General features: G+C 39.1%; 1 protein-coding gene across 1 annotated transcript in view; it reads right to left on the reverse strand.

Annotated features, from left to right (window-relative positions):
- CELF1 (CUGBP Elav-like family member 1) overlaps positions 1 to 19,945 on the reverse strand; it is a 113,212-nt gene that overhangs the window by 55,959 nt on the left and 37,308 nt on the right. The window contains exon 2 of the mRNA XM_021009700.2: positions 971 to 1,007. The gene's annotated coding sequence lies outside the window, so the exon portion shown is untranslated. The remainder of the gene's footprint in view (positions 1 to 970; positions 1,008 to 19,945) is intronic.

The raw sequence follows: 19,945 nt of genomic DNA on the forward strand, positions 1-19,945 counted from the left end.
GAAAATTTAACAGCTCAATGGGTGTTTGTCAAGACTGAAAGAAAAAAAACAAAACACCCAAGAGAGGCAACTGACCAAATAAAATTCGAAGCAAAGCTAAAAGAAGAGGTCAAATAAAAGGCATTTTTTGTTTCTTCCAAAAGGAAAAACAGGCCAGGTGAGAATTGAGAGAAATCTACAAAGTCAACTTTTAAGTCAAGTATAAACAAGAAACAAGTTGAGGGGAAAAAAATTTAAGGAACAACCTTGCAAGAAACTAAGAGGATCTTAGAAAACATAACTATAACAAAGAAAACTGGAGAATCAATGGGTCTGCTTGATGATCACAGAGCTAAAAATAAAGTCAGAAATGAAAAGATCACAAAGATCCATTGAATCTGAGTTTTTAAAAGGTGATCTCAGAGAGAGAGTCCAATCTATAACATACATAAAATCCCCCTCTACAATTTGAGAATTGTGGTCCTCTGCCTTTGATTGAAGACCTGTAAAGGAGCAAGCTGACCCTGGGGAACATCCTTTTGGACAGCTCTTATCAGGCGGCTTTCTGTACACGAAACCTAGGTTTCTCTCTGGGAATTCCCACTAATGCTCCTAGTCATGCCCTCTGGAGCCACCTAGAACCAGGCTGACAATCAGAAGTGGGAACTGCAGAAGCTATCCAGTGTAAGATGAACAAAAATAACTTCTATAATATGCCTGGCTAGAGGCCCCTTTGCTTCCGGTCTTTTGGGAAAGGAAGGAAAGAATAATCATTAACATAACACTTCCTATATGCCAGGCACTGTGCAGTTTTATCTCAAAGAAAGAGAAAAACGGTCAAGAAAATGCTTCTAAATAGAAGGCATAAAAGAAAACGTTCAAGCGTTTTAAGACATAAAAGAGGGATGCCTTCATCTTTCTGAAGGCAGCTTTTCTATGCATTATTGAGGATTATTCAACAGGAAAACCTCCATCGCGGTCCCATCCATACCTGTAGTTTCACCCTCTTCTCTGGATTTGTCTTCACTCTAGAAAACAAAGAAAACATGTAACAATGAGTAAGTGTTCCATGTCCAACAAAGTACCTTTGACACCACAACCCATGTTATCATATATATTGCTTCCTTCTGAAGAAAAGCTGTTTCACCATCATGGCAGAGGATAGGAAAACATTAGCATTTCACTCTCCTAGGTATATATATAATACCACCTAATATATCAAAGTACAATTATAAATAAATCAATGAATTAATATAAAAGGGAACCAATGGGTTGAAGAAATTGCCTAAAGCCATCCTGCCCAAAACTAAGAATCTGTAACACTCCGAGTCCCCATCATGTATCTTCTAGATCACAAATCTACTCTTAGAAATCTGAAAAAACTCTCTTCTCAGTAATAAGAATAATATAAAAAACATGGTGTCACGAATGATACTATTTGAAGACTCCTAGTGTAATTTTCCCGAGTCCTACCAGACTGCCAGAAAGAAATTGAGTTCTTGCCTAAGTAAATGAATTTCAGAGACCCCAGAGTTAGTGGTACACCACAGAAACCAAAGAAATCTCAAGATGGGAAAGTTAATAGAAGGTGAAAAGCAAACTGAGAAACCACAAAACCAATCTGTCCAGTAATGTTAAAAATAAAGCTCTTATGGGTAAGGATCAAGGCCAAGCTGTTTGCTAGAAATCCCACAAATTTGTATTCACATAAACTATTAACAGCAATATATCTGATGTTGCTATCTATGTCTAGCTCACTCTGGTGAAAGTAAAGAACAGCTTAAAGTTACAAAGGGACAATAATTTCTACTACAGAAATTATGAAAGAATTTTAAAAGATATTCATCAGAGCAATAAAGTAAAAGACACTTGACAATATGGATAGTTATGATGAAAATAAGCTAATTTCTTGACTAATTTTCAGGTGTCAGGCTAACTTGTTATGTTATCCTAACACTAAACATGCTTTACAAGTAGGAAATATTAAGCAATACTTTTTCTAGCACAGAGCTCTTGAAGAAGCAGGGGGAAATCTTGCCAGGATGGCTGCCTGAGAGGGAGGCAATCTAACCCAATTCCCATACAGCCACTCCAGCAAGAATGCTGAAATTTATACTAGACCAAATAATTATCAAGAAATTCAATGTAAAACTGACTCTTTCCACACCAGAACTGAACCAGAGGTCAACCAGAGGCCCTTGGGGGTCGTCAGAAAAGCCAGGGCCTAGTATGTATGACCAAAGACTGATGATACAGATAACCAGCAAGGCTCTCCCGGGCTTTAAAAGCAGCTGAGATGGTGCAGTGGACAGAGTGCTAAGTCTACAAGAAGAAAGATGAGTTCAAACACAGCTTCAGACACGTACTAGCTGTGTGACCCTGGTTAAGTCACTTAACCTCTGCTGTTTCAGCTTCCACATCTATAAAATGAGAATAATAATATTTACTTCCCAAGGCTGTTGTGAGGCCCAACTGAGATAATAATTGTAAAGGGCTCAGCACTTAATAATTGCCAAATGTTAATTATTATTATTGTTACTTATCAAGTATATTTTATATTTAGCTTAAATGCCACAGCAGTACTTTTTGTAGTAGCACAGGTAAACCAAGTGGACACCAACTGACTGGGGAATGGCTGAACAAATAATACTAGTGGAATAGACTATTTCACAGCAGTAAACAATTAATATTGAGAGAAACATAGGAAGATTTTAAAGAACTGATATAAAAAGAGAACCAGGAAAATTATACATACAACTATAATAACATAAATGAAAAGAATAATAAAAGGAATTGTGATGCTATTAACTGTAACTAACCATCCCCCTGACTTGAAGAAATTAGGAAATGTACCCTCCATCCTTCCTTAGAAAGGTCTATCATGGGTACAGAATGCATATATGCTACAAGGCTTGGCAACTCTATTCTTAAGTTATGTTTAATTGCTTTTCTTTCTTACAAAGATAAAAGGAATTGGTTCTTGGTCATATTGGGATGTGTAAATAAAAGAAAGCAATAAAACTTTTTTAAAAGAATGGTGCAGTAGTATCAGTCACACCTTCTTAAACAGGAGCACATCAAAATAATAATAATAATAATAATATTAAACAGCCATTATTAAAATACTGGCTGTGGAAGAATAAAGCTAACTGGCCAGCAAAGGAATTGAACTCCTAAAACTATTCTCACTTGCCATGGTACTCTAAGCCAAGCAATGGAGAAAGCACATCCAGGGTTTATTATGCTGCTCTTCGTTCATATATAACCTGATCAACCAAGTCTTTCCAAAAAAATTGAAAAGGAGAAAAAAAAGTCAAAGTAAAACATTTAATCAGCATTAGTACAAATAGATGAATACTGTAAGAGTAATACAAATGAAGAGACAGCTAGGTAGCAAAGTGGAGAGAGCAGTGGCTTTGGAGTCAGGAGGATCTGAGTTCAAATCCAGTCTCAGACACAATAGCTAAGTGACCCTAGGCTTAATCCCGAATGCCTCCAAAAATAAAAAATGAGACCGAGATGAAATACTGTCTACAAAGTTGATAATCCACATACATGTACAGGCAAACAAGACAGAATAAAAATGTTGAAGTCTTTCATAAGGAAGGCTATACCTTCCTATGGTGGACTGTTGAACAGGCAACTGTAAAAGGCTCTCACGGAGGACAGCAAAAAATGAGATAATTAACTCATTTCTATTCAACTCCTATAATTGTATAATATCAGTGGCTTAATAAAAGAGATCACCACTATTGGCTCTGACAGCCAGCACTGGATAGAAAAGGCTAAATCCTGACTCTCCCCTAGGGATGAAAGAATAATCTCTTATTTCCCGATGAAGCCAATTCTAGTTACTGAAATATCCTACTTAACTAGCCTCGGGACTAGTTTATACTAGTGAACAATTCCGGTTTTATTGGTGAATGTGTCAACTATTCTATTGTAGCCTCAAGGTAAAGGTGAAGGTTAAGAGAACCTGGGTATGTTTCCACTTCCTACCATTTCATATCAGTGACCCTGTGCAAGTTGTCACCATCTCAGGATTCTCATGTGTGAAATGAGCACTAGTTAACTCTAGAAGAAAGTCACAAAGCACATCTCTCTCCTGTTCCTTCTCCAGAGGAGACAACATGAAGGATGTTCAGGGTAGGCAGGACAATGACAATCACCAAAAGAGACACAGCAGTGGTACAGTTTTGTGTGTGTGTGTGTGTGTGTGTGTGTGTGTGTGTGTGTAGTTTCTGTCTTTTCTGTCAAAAAGAGCTATCTGTTCTGCAGACCTCCAGGCTCAGAGGATGCGCTGGGCACTTCTCTTTACCAATGGCAACCCATCTCCTAATACCTTTTAGCCATCCCTTCTCTCCAGGAGCTTGCCCCTTCAGTGCTCTCTTTAGCTCAACAATCACCACTCAGAGTCAGTGGCTTCCCTGACCAAAACATGCCCTTCCTGACTACTCACTCTCCTCTGAGCACTGTCTTGGGGGCAGCTGGGTGGTGCAGTGGCTAGAGCTCCGGCCTTGGAGTCAGGAGGACCTGAGTTAAAATCTGGCCTCAGACACTTGACACTTACTAGCTGTGTGACCCTGGGCAAGTCATTTAATCTCGACTGCCTCACCAAAAAGCAGGAAAAAAGAGGAAAAAAGCACTATTTTGCCCTACTCACTAAGTTAATTCCTTGAGGAAAGGGACTGGGGCTGTCTTTCTTGCCAGGTTTTACAAATAAATGTTTAATAACTGGGTTTTTTTTTCATTTGTTTATTGCAAAACATTTATCTAAATTAAACTCCTAAACCCAAACCTCTAACAAATTTCCCTGTTTCTCTCAAAGAGAACCACCATTCTTTCAATCACCTAGACAGTACACAACTTAATAGACATACTCCTCTCTCACTCACCTTCCAAGCAAGTCTTGTCAATTCCCACTAGCTCAGCGTCCCTTCTCTTCATTCCCACACTACCATTACTCTAATTCAGGCCTCCAAATTACCTCTCCCCTTGACTACAACAATACCCTAAATGGTCGCTAAACCCCCCCCCATGGAACTTCCCCTATTTCCCACTGCCTCTAGGATGAAGTCTATAATTTAAAATCCTTTTGTTTAGAAATCAGATTTTCTTAAAATGTAGCATACCTGTACAGTACGTTGAAAATCTGAACTCAGTAAAAAGTAAGTTTTTCCTTTAAATTTTAGCTATTTGACTAAATTAACAGAGTCAAAAAAAACCCCAAAACATCAAGATGTTCCTTTTAAGACTCCCATTTTAATGAAAAGTATTCCAAGTACTGAAAATCAAATTCCAAGTACTAAGGATAGATTTCTTATTCTCTCCTCTATTCATTTACTGACAGTAGAAATGGCATTTTTTATTTCTGATAGTATACATTTAGTGAATGAATGATGAATGCTTAAAGTCTACACATTTTAGTATTCTATACTCTACTGTATATACCCATCCAAGTTGACATATCATATGAAAAGTATCTTATTTTACAGGTTCCCAGATCAAGAGGAAAAAGGAATAAGTATATTTCTCTTCACTCTCTCCCCTCAGAGTAACTCATGAAGCCTCAGTAGTTACCCAACTCTCCTTGCCTCCTATGAACAATTTCTTTCTTACAGGAAAAAAAAAGAAATATCTCATTTTGTTTCTACTCTTTTGTACCTGGATAAATGTTGAGTTCAAGCATGTGTGTGTGCAAATATACACGTGTGTAAGTGTGGGTTGAGGTGTACGGTATTCAGTCCTTTTCATCCCTGGACCTCCAGGAAATGTCCTTCCATACACAATTTGTTGCCAAGGCCTGTCATTTTCACCTTTGCAACATTCCTGTATATATACTCCCCTTTCTTCTCTCCTTTGACACCACCACCCACTCCACTGAGGTTTATGCCCTCAAGCTTGGACTACCACAATCTGCTGGTGGCTCTGCCTGCCTCGGGTCTCTCCCTACTCCAATCCATCCTCCATTTAGCTGTCAAAGGGATTTTCCTCCAACGCAGGTCAGATCATGTCACCTCCTTCCTCAATAAACTCCAGTGGGCTCCCTGACTCCTCTAGGATCAAACACAAAATGCTCAGTTTGGCATTCGAAGCCCCTCACAGCCCAGCCCCCTCCTCCCTATCCAGTCTTCTTGCACCTTCCCTCGGCCTCCTGGCTGCTGCTGCTGCTTCACTTCTCGGCTCTGAGCATTTTCTCTGGCTCTCCCTGATCCTCTTCACCTAATGGCTTCCCTTAATCCCAAGGAAAATCCCATCTTTTACAGAAAGCCTTTCCCAAACCTCCTTCATTCTAATGCCTCTGCTCTCTTAATGCTTTCCTATTTATCCTGCAAGGAGCTTGCTTCTGTCTAGTTGTTTGCATGTTGTCTGTTTGAATGGAAGCTCCTTGGGGCAGGGACTGGCTTTTGCCTCTTTCTGTATCCTCAAGCTTACGTGCATACAGTAGGTGCTAAATAAATGTCTACTGATTGATGTCAAGATAAAGTGACACAATGAAGACAGCAACTGGGATTTGTGAAGGAAAATGGTCCTTAGTTCTATCTGCCCACTTCAGTTCCTTTATGCTCATCACCCTGGCAGCCATAGAGGCATTGCAGGGAGCCTGAAATGAAAGCAGCAAGTTATTAGATGCACAGATGGGTATACATACATGGTAGGAATGACAAATTGATAGCTTTGAGCTCTGCAAAATTACTTATGCAGTGGTATCTAGCTAGTTTTTTCACCTAACATTCTAGTTATATAGATATATATTATCTGACCACTGCTGCTCATGACCCCTGTCAAAAAAGGAGGTGATAAGGCTGATAAATTCAGGGATCTTCTACTTTGAGATGACTACATATTATGGGGATTTCCATTCCACAAAAACAGGAATGGTTACAAGGGCCTTAGAATCTATGAAAGGTAACTTCTCCATCTGAATGGCTAGGCTACCTAGACACAATAACTTAATATTCATTTGACTTTTCCATTCACACATTACTGACTCAAATTTGGTGCATTCTTAGTCTCTCTCTGCCCTGCCATAAGGCCAGATCTTTTTATCCAATGAGTCACCAAACACTACTCTCTCAAATTACATTTTCATTTCAACCCACTTCTCCAACTCATTTCAGCTATACCATATGTTAGTCCCATGTAGGCACAATGTGACAACTTTTTCTAGAGCACTGACTTAAAAGTGATAAAATTTCAAAGTAACATATAACCTTGATTTTTTTGATTAAGAATTTCTATAACATTTAATATTTTGAAAGACTTTATAATTATTAGCTATTACCCCAAATATCTGAATGGGATGTCCCAGTGAAGATTCCTCAGTGTAATGAAGGTTTGGGATAAGGCTGAGTGGGATGAGGGGTCCCGTGAGAACTTCTTAGAAGAATAAATTGAAATTGTATTAGACTCAAGGCAGGCATAGCAGCCTGACAGGCCTAAGTTTCGATTTACTAGAAATCACCTGATTTATGGGGATTCAACCCCAAGTACCGCCCCCATGCCATTGTTCAGTAATTAAAGTTTGCCAAGCTTGAAACTCCTGAAGAAGCCCCCCCCCCCCCCCCGGATTTTGCTGATGCACCTGTTGCTATATTTCGGTCATGGTGACCTGGCTACACAGTACAGTGTCGAGCTTGACTGCACATCTTTAATTGCTTCTTTGGTATTGTTTCAGCAAACTAAGAAATATAGATATGTATACTGTGTTCACTGTTTTGTTTTCAGTTTCTATGGACATTGAGAATGTGAGCCAAATAGTGGACAGTTGGTGGGAGGGGGGAATTTGCCCATTAGGGTATTTAATCAGGTCCTTTGTTGCTGTCTGTGTCTCCTTTCATCAGAGTATTCTGGTGGAGGGACACCCAAATCTCGAGGTTTGATATAATAATAATAAATTAACTTTCTGTTTCTCCTTGGATACCTCTGTGTGTTCTTTAATTTGAGTGGCATCCCACACATATCCATAACAGATTAAACTCAGCATTCTCCTAAGTATCCTACTGATAAAGAAATTAATGCATAAGAATGGTGAGTTACCTGGAAATCCAGGTGGGACCTGGAACCAAAGGTTCCATAGTCACAGATACATAATTGGGCAAATAAGCAATGATTTACAATATATTGACATCAGAAAAAAAATGAAGCAAGCGAAAAGATTCTTGGAAGAATAACCGTAAAGTAGAGAATTACTGTAAGGACCACATAATATTGATTTTCTGAATCACTGAGTAAACTCTAGTTAAGGTAAATACACTTGTTTACTGAATCAATGACCATAAGCAGCACCCCAGCACAAAACCTTTTTGAGGCAGTTAGGCAGCACAGTAGATAGAGTCCTGGCCTAGATTCAGGAAGACCTGAGTTCAAATTCAGCCTCAGGCACTTTCTAGCTGTGTGATCTGGGGCAAATATGCTGCAGTTTTCCAACTTTCTAAAATGGGGATAACTCCACAGAACTGCTGTGAAGATCAAATGAGACAATTTGGCACTTAATAAATGTCTGTTCCCTCGTTTTCCCTTTCAACTATTAATAGTCACTCAGTAATGCTTTATGGCTGCAAAACAAACATTGAGATGTCTTCCTGTTATTAGGCATATACCCTGAGAAGGTAAAAGGAGAAAAAGCCCCATATATAGCAAAATATTTATAGCATCACTTGGATATCCATCCTTGGCCCATAACTAAAGCCACTATGTTGCTTACTGCCCCCCCCCCCGACATCTTCATCTCATGAGATATATACATACAATTCCTCTCTCCCCTTTTCACTTCTAACTGGAAAGAGTAATCAAATCAACACTACCATTTCTGTATTTCATAGAAAGGATACCTCAATCAATTTCCTTATGATTCCAATCACCATTCCTTCCACTTGTCTAGCCAAAACACTCCCAAGGCCTTCACTCTCTTTTAGTATTTGGTCTGCCCCATGAGAAATTAAGTTTCTCTAGGTCAGGAAAGGCAGCTAGGTGGCTCAGTGGATACAGCGCTGTGTTGGACCTGGAGTCAAGAAGAGCCAAGTTCAAATCCTGCCTCAGACACTTACTAGCTGTGTGACCCTGGGCTTCCACCGGAGAAGGAAATGGTAAATTGTTCCAGTATCTTTGCCAAGAAAACCCCATGGATAGTGCTGGTGTGCTAGGGTGTACAGGGTCCCTACAGATACAACTGAATAACAACAAGAAGGTCAGGGATTGTCTTCCTTTTTGTATGAATATTCCCCAAACAGCACAAGGCCTGGCCCATAGTGAGTGCTTGATAAGTGTTTTCCCTTCCTTCATATACTAATGCCATGGGATATTACTGTGCAGTAAGAAACTATCAGTATGGAGAAGCATGGAAGATTCATAAAGTGATAGCAAAAGAAATAAGCTTACCCAATATGCACAATGCTACAACTCTGTAAAACAGAAAGAACAGGTTTTCCCCTGAAACACAGTGTCATTATAATGACTGTTTGGTCCAGAAAAATAACACAAAAACCTGCACCTTTGTACTTCTTTGTACTTCTCAAAGATGATGGATCCACCTTGCAGAACAGTGCATATGTTGTCAGATTCAGTTAATGCATTGATTAGTTAGTTGTGCTTAATTTTTTTCCTTCTTTCTTATTCATTACAGGGAAAGACTCTCTGGATATGGGAAGGGGAAGGTGGAGGAAAAGGTGTTTATAAAAAGTAAGGAGATAGAAACTTTAAAAAAATTTTAAAGAATATAATCATCTCCTAAGAATCAAAATAGATGGCAACCTCTTCAAAGGGCAATAGAGAAATGCACAGTAGGTTTGAGGCTTCAGTACCTAGCTGTGACCTGTTGGTTAGATGTGGTGCAGAAGACATTTTAAAAACAAATATGACTTGTATAAGCAGAAAAAGAGGTGGGCAGGTCCCGCAGCAAAAGTAAGAGATAACAGAGCCTCAAGGATGGCTGATATTCATGAGATGCAGTTCTTAAAAACAAAAAAAAACCAATAACAAAGGTCCAACAGGTGTAGATTCTCCTCCACTTGGTCTTACAGAAGGAAAGGAATAAATAAGAATTACACAAGATAAGAAGCCACAGACGGTAGGGCATCAGAACCAGTGAAAGGTTTCTCCACGTTGATGAGATCGTGGATTTACCAAAGTTTGGCAACTAATAGGAATTATATAGAATATCTTTAGAAGGTCTTCAAAAGATTTTAAACACATATCACATTTGATATTCAAAGCCCATTAACAACCTACTATGTGCCAGCCCCATGCTAGATGCTAAGAATATAAATACAACAAACAGAAAAGAACTAAATGGCTGCTTTTAGATGGTTGTTGGGTTTTTTTAATTTCATTTTATACTCTTGGAATGTTACCTGCTGTCCAAAAATACTGGTTACTAGCCCTGACAGCTTGGATCTCAAGGTATTTCAAGTCAAGTTCCTTCTCAATATAGTTTTAGGAAGTAGTTTCATCTCCCTTATAAGCATCTTTTCCCTGCTATTCCTCAATGGGGAGGTTAAGTCCAAATGTGTATAAAAGAAAAATTTTCTAAAGACCACAAATCAAAAAAGCAGGTTAAACCACCCCTCCTCTAAAGCAAGATTTTTGCTTTCGACTTTTTATGCTAGGTGAAATTTGTGTTATAATCTTGGTGTCCTAACAGTGGCCCAAATGCAATTTGCATAATTATGTCCTACCTTCCTAAATTCTCTGAGACATTCAACTCATGTTCATGTAGCACGCATGGTAAACAGTGAAGCTGGCTTCATAACAAAATTTGGAACCCCCCTTTTGATTACACAAATGCATATCTCTGTGTACATTTTCTTCCAATAACCTTTCCAGTCCGCCAGAGTGCAACATTAGCAGGATTCCAGTAAGGAAGGCAAGGGCCAGGGTGAGACATCATGTCAAAACAAGTTCTATAAATATAGCTATTGGCCTAGTATTTCAGAAAGGAATCAAAACAACCTCAAGTCTGAATAGAAAATTTAACAGTCTGCAATGTCTTCAAGACTTTTCACTTTATGACTCCAAACAGAAAATCTAGGGGCTTTACAATTATCTTTTTCACCTTATTATCTTGTCTCCCTGTCCTCCTTCCTGATCTCCAGGTGAGGTTTTAATACAGCCTATATGCCACTATGAATTCACCACCTTCCAATGGTCATCGTCTCCCCATTCTCTTCCTTCTTCTACTTTCCTATACATTAATCTCCACATACCCAGCCAGGCTCCTTTCCCACTTAGGCAAATGACCAGTACAGAAAAACCTTTTACAGACTATCTTACATCTCTAATCATCATCATTTCTATCAGCCTAGACTGAGCAGCCAACTTCCCTACTTGTACCATCTGTCCTAATGCCACCCCAGAGCAAGGAAACATGCACATGGGCATTCATGCAGTATTGTTCCGTATGGTCTTTTCTAAGGAGGTTTGTCCAGCTCTAATAAAACATAGAAAACTTTATTCAGTCCCTTTCTATTCTTACATTTCATAACTCTACAGAACTAGAAACAACAAAAGTCCGGTATCTAGAATATGATGACATTTCTACCATCTGTATCACACATATTTGTTAAGCTTTATGTGCAAGGCAGAACAAAAACACCATCAGATTTCCCCAGCCCTCCTCCTCCATCACTATACACTTCAGTAGGTCAAGGAAAAACAGATCATTCAGCCAAAAGTCAGATTAACTGCCACCAACAGAATGATCAAATCATCCAATCCTAAACCAATGAAGATCTAGATACCTAATGATAACAAGGAAGTTAGATGAATTTGCATCACTATATTCTTTCAACCCTTTTTCACCATTCTGAAACTACCCTTCTGAAAATTATTTCATATTTAAATACCCATTAACATGTTTTGATGTATTTCCTTCAACTCATTAAAACCCCAGCTGCTCTCTCAATTCCTCCTGTTCTCCACATTTAGCCTGTCAGTACTTTGATTTCATTTTTGTTTGTAAAATGAGAACTTAGAAAATGAAGACAATTATTAAATCGAGAGTTTGAGCATATGCCCAGTGAAAGGCTTACTGTGAAGAACTTTCAGTATTTATTTTCCTTCAATAATTTTAAAATCTGGTTAGAGAGATGGGACCTGCACAATCAGCAATTAGAGATAGGTAGAATCAAATATTGATTATAATGTTCAGAAAGAAGATGCTATCAATTCTGACCAACTGTTTCTGAATTGTTGTTAATCCCATAAATCTTTAGGCTATTTCATCATTTGGACCATAAAAATAGTCTCTACCTATGCCTTTTGCTCCTCCTGCAACTATTCTTCATCTGGAGACCCAATACATCTTCCAGTTCACAAAAACATGTCATTCAAAACCATCAACTTCATAATATAGGAACTAATTATTCAACTTATTGTTTATGGGGGTCCCTTGCTTGTCCTCTCCCTTTCATAGAGCATTTTTGGTTAATTCACTCTTCAATCGCACCCCCAAAAGTGGAAAGATTTAAGAACTACAGGATGAAATTAAAAACAATTGTACCTTCAGCAGTTCTAATTTAAAAAAAAAAGTAATGAGGAAAAATGCTGAAATTGGTATAACAAAAATAAATTTTTCAAGATTCTTTATACACACTCTCCATATCTACCATTACCATAGGTAATTAAAAATTACATGTAGTGTACATAAATAGAATTAATGGGTTTTTCCCAGCACAAGGAAAAGTAACCTTGTAATGACTGAAATGATACATAATCCAGCAACCCTTTGTTCAAAATTCAAATTAATTACAAAATATTCCAGGTTGGTTACCTGATCAACAAATTTACTGAGCACCTACTTGTATACAGTATAATGTATGGCACCTTGGAAGACACAAAGAAAGACATACTTGGGTCATTTCCCTTTTCCCTCCAAAATAGGGTGGTTTCCCTTTGATAAAAATAAATAACTTTCTCTTTTTAGCATGGGGGTAGTGGCAGACTATTTGACAGACCAAAATAGCTCTTGATCACCAAACAATGTTGATAGATCTCAGTACAAACTTGATTTTTATGGTTCACTCTTTAACCATTTATTTCATTTCTGACTAAAATTCATATTACATAACAATGAAGCTCTCCTGGTTGTCATCTACAATGATTTCCCCACAGGGAGTATAAAAAGATTCATATTACAGATGGGGAAATGTCATAGAGAAATCAACAGCTTAAAAAGATGGGGAAAATGAAGCAGGAATTTTAATAGTTCTAAGAGCAGTTTTTCAAAATCAATGAAGTCAACAAATTGAGCATTCCTTATCAACTACGTGCCTAGGACTACACTTTATAGTGTGTATGTGTGTATGTATTTACATATATACATGGAGAAACCAAAGGATGGCTAGGATGTCTAAATATAACTAGAACACATCAGCAAATAATTACACGGCACTCTGTAGCATCACCATACCTCCATGGAAAGAGAATGTCTCTAGGAAGGTGTTTTTATCCAGCACTTAAGACCATCAACCTCTCCTATCCAGGCATGGCTATAAATACAGACAGAACCTCCTCTTTTCCACTGAAGAACTGTTCCCAACAGTACATCCCTAGGACTGGAAGGGGGAAAGGGGGGGAGTCAACTGCAACACAAAGAAAAAACCAAGAGGATCTTACAGTATTAAGTAAGGAGTTTACATTCCTTTTGGTTATTTAGAATAACCTGAAAAACACAGATCTTATTAAAAGTATCAACTCGACATCAGGTTTTCCTTGAGAATGCAAGTATCCACAAAATTTTTCTCTTAAGTTTTTAAGGTAATTCATTAATAGGAATAATACCTAGAAGCATTTTTTAAATGTTAAAGTGTAACTACATAAAAAAGAACTTTGAGAATTAAAGCACACCAACAGAGTAGCAAAACACGGAACAAAACCCAATTCAATAAACCATTTTTTAAACAAGGTATTTCACTCAATCTATTTCTCAGCTTTAGACTAGGTCAACAGGTCATCTCACCTAAAGCAAGAGGGAAAGCAACTCTCGGAGAGAGTCTCAGCCCTTTGCTACCAAACATTTTGTTAAGCAAGGAAAGCAGTCCCAGTCTTTCTGAGGCAGGGTTCTTTTGATCTGTAAAAATCTCTTGATGAAAACTGTTTACAATGGGTCCCAATACCATTTCTCTGGTAGATGTCTATGTTTTTTTTATACATTTTACCAGTAAACCTTGTACATTCTGACAGGCAATTACATGTTTTTCTTCCCTTTCCCTCCCAGCTTCTGAAACATTTTTTCTACAACTAAAAACTGACAAAACAAGATATAAGACAAACAGGTCACACCTCCTTCCCTTGGAAAAATCAGTCCTCCACAGATAAGCACACAGACAGACAAATGGACGAAAGCACACAAGAAAGGACAAAGACTGCAAGCCTTGGCTCTGAATCGAGTGGTGTGGGAGCTGCGTATGGGCCCACACAGCCAGGCAGCCACAAGGCCTCGCCAGCTAGAGGGCTGCTGCTGCTGCTGCTCCTGCACAAATATAGAAAGCAGAAAAGTGGAACAGCGACTTCAGCAGAACAGATTCTGTTCAGATCTCAGAGGGAGGAGCACGCAGCTGAACAGCTTTACCCATACATGGCTGCTGAAAGAGGGCCATCAGTGAGTGCCCAATTCTCCTGAACACAAGCATTCTGTGTTAAACAAATGTGGACACAAAGCAGAAACTATCAGGAGGAAACACACATGGATTTAGGTTCAACAGATTCTATTTCAATAAAAGAATTTCAAAATATAGCAATCTCAATAATTACCAGTATACTATCAATCCCACCAAAGAATGGTAGGCAAAGAGGCATTATTAGAAACTTACAGGCTCACATTATTATCATCAGTTTTACAGTAACTATGAGGCTAGCCTCACCATTTCATTCTTTGACTTATAAAAATCACCCCCATTTATGTGGATTTCAGTTTGGTTCCAAACCCTACTGCTCAACCCCCACTTTTCCACCTTCTAAATGACCAATTAAGAAACTCACTGAGATTGTCTAACAACTAAACCAACATAATTTTGTACTGTTTTTTATATGTCTCTCTAGCAGGAAAAGGGGGCAGGAAGAAAAGGAATGTAGCACCTACTATGTGCCAGGCACTATGCTAAGCACTTTACAATTATTATTGCATCTGCTCCTCACCACAACCCTGGGAGGTAAGTGCTCTTACTGTCCTTATTTTATAGGTGAGGAAACTTGAGGCAAACACAGGAAAGGCCATCTGCTCAGGGTCACACAGCTAGTATGTGTCTGAGGCTCTATCTGACGAAATTCAGTTCTTTTTGACTCTAGGTCCGGTACTCTATCCACTGTGCCACCCAGCTGCTTCTAGTAAATGTTCTAGCAGCACATTTTTATTCAACATGTATTTATAAACCTATGTGCCAAGCACTATGCTAGGCTCTGGGGAAACAACGACAAAGATTAAAACCCTCCTTGTCTGCAAGCAGTTTCTATTCTTTTGGGGATAGACATGTAAATACAATTTAAAACACAGCTTTGATTCAGACTCATATACTCAAACAGAACTGTGACCTCTTTTCATGTGTTCCCTTCAAAACTGTGGATAACAACCCATCCCTGCCTGCCTATTCCATGTGCTTCTTACCCATGAACTCCAAAAGCTCACTAGATGGACACATCATAGTGCCAGAGGTCCCTCACTTTCACCCAGCACCACCAGGGCATCCCTGAAGCACTCTGACTGACCACCTGCCGTGCCTCACTCTAGCCACATGGTCAGCTCACCTTCTCTTCCTCAGGTGGCATTCTGTGATAAGATCTGGTACCTCCAACTGTTCTTCACAGTTCCTCTGCTGTTCCATGGTCCAGCCTGCTCTCACCCTCTCCATGGCCCACTATGTGGTTCTCATGTTTAGTTCTTCAGAAACAATGCTGTTCCATGTCACACTGTCATATAGCAACACTGGTAATATGGTTTATATTTAAAAGTTTGGGTCTTCACTTTCAAAAGGCCGTAAAAGGGTTCTAAAAATTTCCCCCCAATCTACTGCTTACACACGCTGGCTGGACCAAATATATACATTGTTGGACAGTCCATCTAAACACACATTGAAATCTGGACCAGAGACTTTATTTATCCCTTGATCGTGGCTATGTGGACAGCTGGGCCAAACTATTTTGAATCATTACCAATTTCTTCCACGAAGCTCTGCAATGTTCTGGCATTTGATGCAATCAAGCACAATGTCATCCACAAAAAGGAACATCTAGAAGACCACTCCAAACAAAGAAAGTCAATCCCTTTTCCACCTGGACTCTAAGCTGGCTCTCCTCCATAACAGTGAGGAGTACTTCTGCCAAGCATACATCTCCCTGTTTTATAACTCCTTTAACGTCATTCATCACAGTGCCATTTCATACATTATGTCTGTTGTTATATTGTCCAAGAAATTTTGAAGGTATGGATAGGAGACAGAAGACATAGTTTTGTTTCACCAAGTCATATGCTCTTCTCATAATTAACAAACAATAAGCACAATGTGCAGATTTTACACTGCCTACAACTTCCAGTTAATTAGGAAGCAGTGCCGGGAGAGTGCATTGTTGACTGTCACCTGTGGAAGTCTGCTTGTTCCCTATTAATACCTTCACTAAGGATGCCCTGGATTCTTATACAAATGACTCCCACAAAGACTTTGTAGAGATGGGACAACAGGCACATAGGAAAGAAAGCAATGATGTTCTCAGTAGCCTTTTCTCAATGTCGGTAAACTGTCATTTCCCCCCCACACACACTTTTCTTATCTTTCCTTCCTTTACACACCTTATATACTGATTCCTCAATACCCTAGCAATTGGATCACCTCCAAGGCAGTTTCTTTCATATGTACTCGGTCCAATTAGTGTGCCTTTCCTGTTTCTGTAATCTTAAATACCATTTCCACCTCCTCTATAAGCATTTCTAGGATTGTGAAGGGTCCGAGAGGACGCTTCCACTGACCTGGATGCAGAAGCAGGAAGGTGTTTCAGAAGATAAAACACTAGGCCTGGAGTCAGGAAGACCCAAGTTTGAGGAAATGTGGCCTCAGACTATCTGTGTGACTTTGGACAAGTTACTTAACCTATGGCTTCCTCAGTTTCTTTAAACTGTAAAAAGGAGATAATAATAATGAGACCTACCTCCAGGGGTTGTTGTGAAGATAAAATGAGGTGATATTTGTAAAGCACTTTGCAAATCTTAGAGTGCTATATAAATGCTAGCCATTAGAAAGGGTTTTTTAAATGATTTTTACAAATCTTGACATTTTTCTCCTGTCTGTAGTTCTTCCTTCCATCTTTGAATGCCCTTGGAATGACTCTGCTTGGTTCATCTTGCCAAGCCTTCTTTAAAATGGTCAAACCTTCCACTACTTCTACTTTATGAGACGACACTATTTATAATCATCAAACATCCTTTTTCTAAAGGTTTGGATCATAATCCAGTGTTACATTTGGCATCTATCACTCTCCTCTTGTTAAGTCATATGTCCAATTAAGGGGACTCTTTTGGTCTCCTTATTGTGACAATTAATTTACATTTGTTAAGTCTATGGGTGAAATTATTATAATTTGTATCAATGGCACTTCTGTCATCCATTCCCCATTTTTCATTTTCAAGTACTCGTTTAAATAATTCAAGGTGAGATCATTTCAATCATGCACCATATCTGTTTCTCATTGTTCTTGTTTTTTGTTTGGTTTTACTAATTCTGATCTGAGCTCTCTTGACTCAATGACCTGACTGGACAGCTGACATGGGGATAACTGCCACATCAGCAGCAAGTATTTCTCTTTCTGTAGAAGCATAATCTACTGCATTCTTTGTGCGCTCTTCTCAACTTGACATGCCCAAGTGCTTACTGATTTCTTTTTTTTTTGGAAGCACATATTCATCAAACTCTAAATTTATGATTCTGTTATAGAAGTATGTGAGTCTTGTGTCCTCTGTGAGTCTTTAAGCACTCAAATTCCTTTTTCTAAACCATGCTTTCCCATCTATTTCTCCCATCCTTAATTTCCCCAACTCCCATTCACTGAACAGACCAAGCATCTGCTGATCTGGAAGGCCCTATCAAGCTTTTCATAGTTTCTCTAACACAGCAACAGACATTGGCACATAAGGTACAATTATTTTCATCCTGTTTGTTTTGCAAAAACTTATCATTAGTACTTCGATTCATGCTGACCAAATATACCATAAAATATTTCTTGTTGCCTCTGGGTATAGGTGGTGCAGTAGATAAAGCACTGGACCTGGAGTCAGAATGACTAGAGTTCAAATACAACCTCGGACATAGACTAGCTGTGTGACCCTTGGCAAGTCACCTACCTCCTGCCTGAATAAAAAACCGGAAAAAGAAGTGGCAAACCACTCCCGTGTCTTTGTCAAGAAAACCCCATGGACAGTTGATCCATGGTGTCCTGAAGGCTCAGAGATGACCAAACAACAAAATATTATGAAACCTACACTGCAAGCTACTGCCTCTGCCTCTCTGAAGAGCACTTATGAACCATCTTTCTTTTGGCTGCAATTTTCCTCATTCTTCAGGTTTCACTTATGCAAGAAAAGTCAAGTTTAATATGATTCAGCTCTTCCAGTAACATGTTCATTCACTGGTCATTAAACAAGGAACTCAATACTAGCAGTAAAATTAAAAGATTACTGATGGTCTATAAATTGTGTGATTCTCAGCATTCTCTGCCATCCTGACAGCCATGTGGCTATCACAGAAGCAGAAGGGGCTGCACAGATCTAAGGATCATTTTTTTTTCCCTTTGCACAGTTTCTGGCATATAATAAGCACTTAAGTTGTCCTTTGTGCTCAAATAGGATCAAAATGACATTACTGTGTTGGGATCAAGGTACAGTGTGTCCAACTGTGGCTGATCAGACCAATACCTCTACCACAGGTCTGGCACAAATAGTCCTTCTGAACACTTGGAGTGAAGATATCTCTAAATTTGTGTATCTCATGTTTCTTTTTGAGCTACTGCAATTCTGCTTTGCTCATGGAGCCCAGTGCCCTCGCTTACATGGGCATGCCATGCTGGACAATTCCGGTGTGTCTCCCATGTCTCACAGTCAATTCCAAAGTTCTTCAGAGAGACCTTGAATGTGTCCTTGTATTGTTTCTTCTGGCCTCCATGTGAGTCCTGGCTGTCAGTTTCTCCATAAAATAGTCTTTTAGACAAATGTACTGTTAGCATGCAAACAATGTCGGCTGCCCCTCAGAGTTGTGTTCTCTGCAACAGAGTATGAATACTTGGTAGTTCAGCCTGAGAAAAGATCTCAGTGTCTGGTACCTTATCTTGCTAGGCGATCTTCTGAATCTTCCTGAGACAATTCAAATAGAAGCGATTCAGTGTTCCTGCATGGCCCTGGTATACTGCCCAAGTCCAGATTTCACATGCATACAATAATGAGGTCAGTGTAACGGCTCTGTAGAACTTCAGTTTGGTAGGCAGCCTAACACCTATTCTCCCCACATATTCTTTTGGAGCTTCCCAAATACTTAGTTAGCTCTGGCAATGTGTGTATCAACATCATCAACTACGTGTACATCCTTGGAAAGTAATTACTGCCAAACTTACCCACAGCATTCAAAATTTCTTCATTTGCTGTAACTGATGGCTCCATGTGTGAATGGTGTGGTGCTGCCTGGTGGAGAACCTCTGGTTTCTTGTCAGGCCAAACTTAGCACAGGCAACAGAGAAACAGCCTCAGAGGCTGAACTGAGTGTACAAAGTGCACCAACTCTCCCTCCACTTTTGTCTTGGCTTCTAGCCTTTTCATGTTAAATGATTTACAGTCAGTTCAGTAGCTGACCTTGAGGACATTTTTATCCTCATTAAATGTGTCTGACAACATTGCTGAAAACATCATGCAGCTCTGCTTCATTCCTTTAGTGACTTAGAAAGGTGAGAGAACATTGTCCATTATCCAGAACCTATGCAAGCAAACTGACATACA

This window comes from Phascolarctos cinereus, unplaced genomic scaffold, assembly GCF_003287225.1.
Source record: "Phascolarctos cinereus isolate Bilbo 61053 unplaced genomic scaffold, phaCin_HiC Scaffold_9;HRSCAF=440, whole genome shotgun sequence".
Classification (NCBI taxonomy): Eukaryota; Metazoa; Chordata; class Mammalia; order Diprotodontia; family Phascolarctidae; genus Phascolarctos; species Phascolarctos cinereus.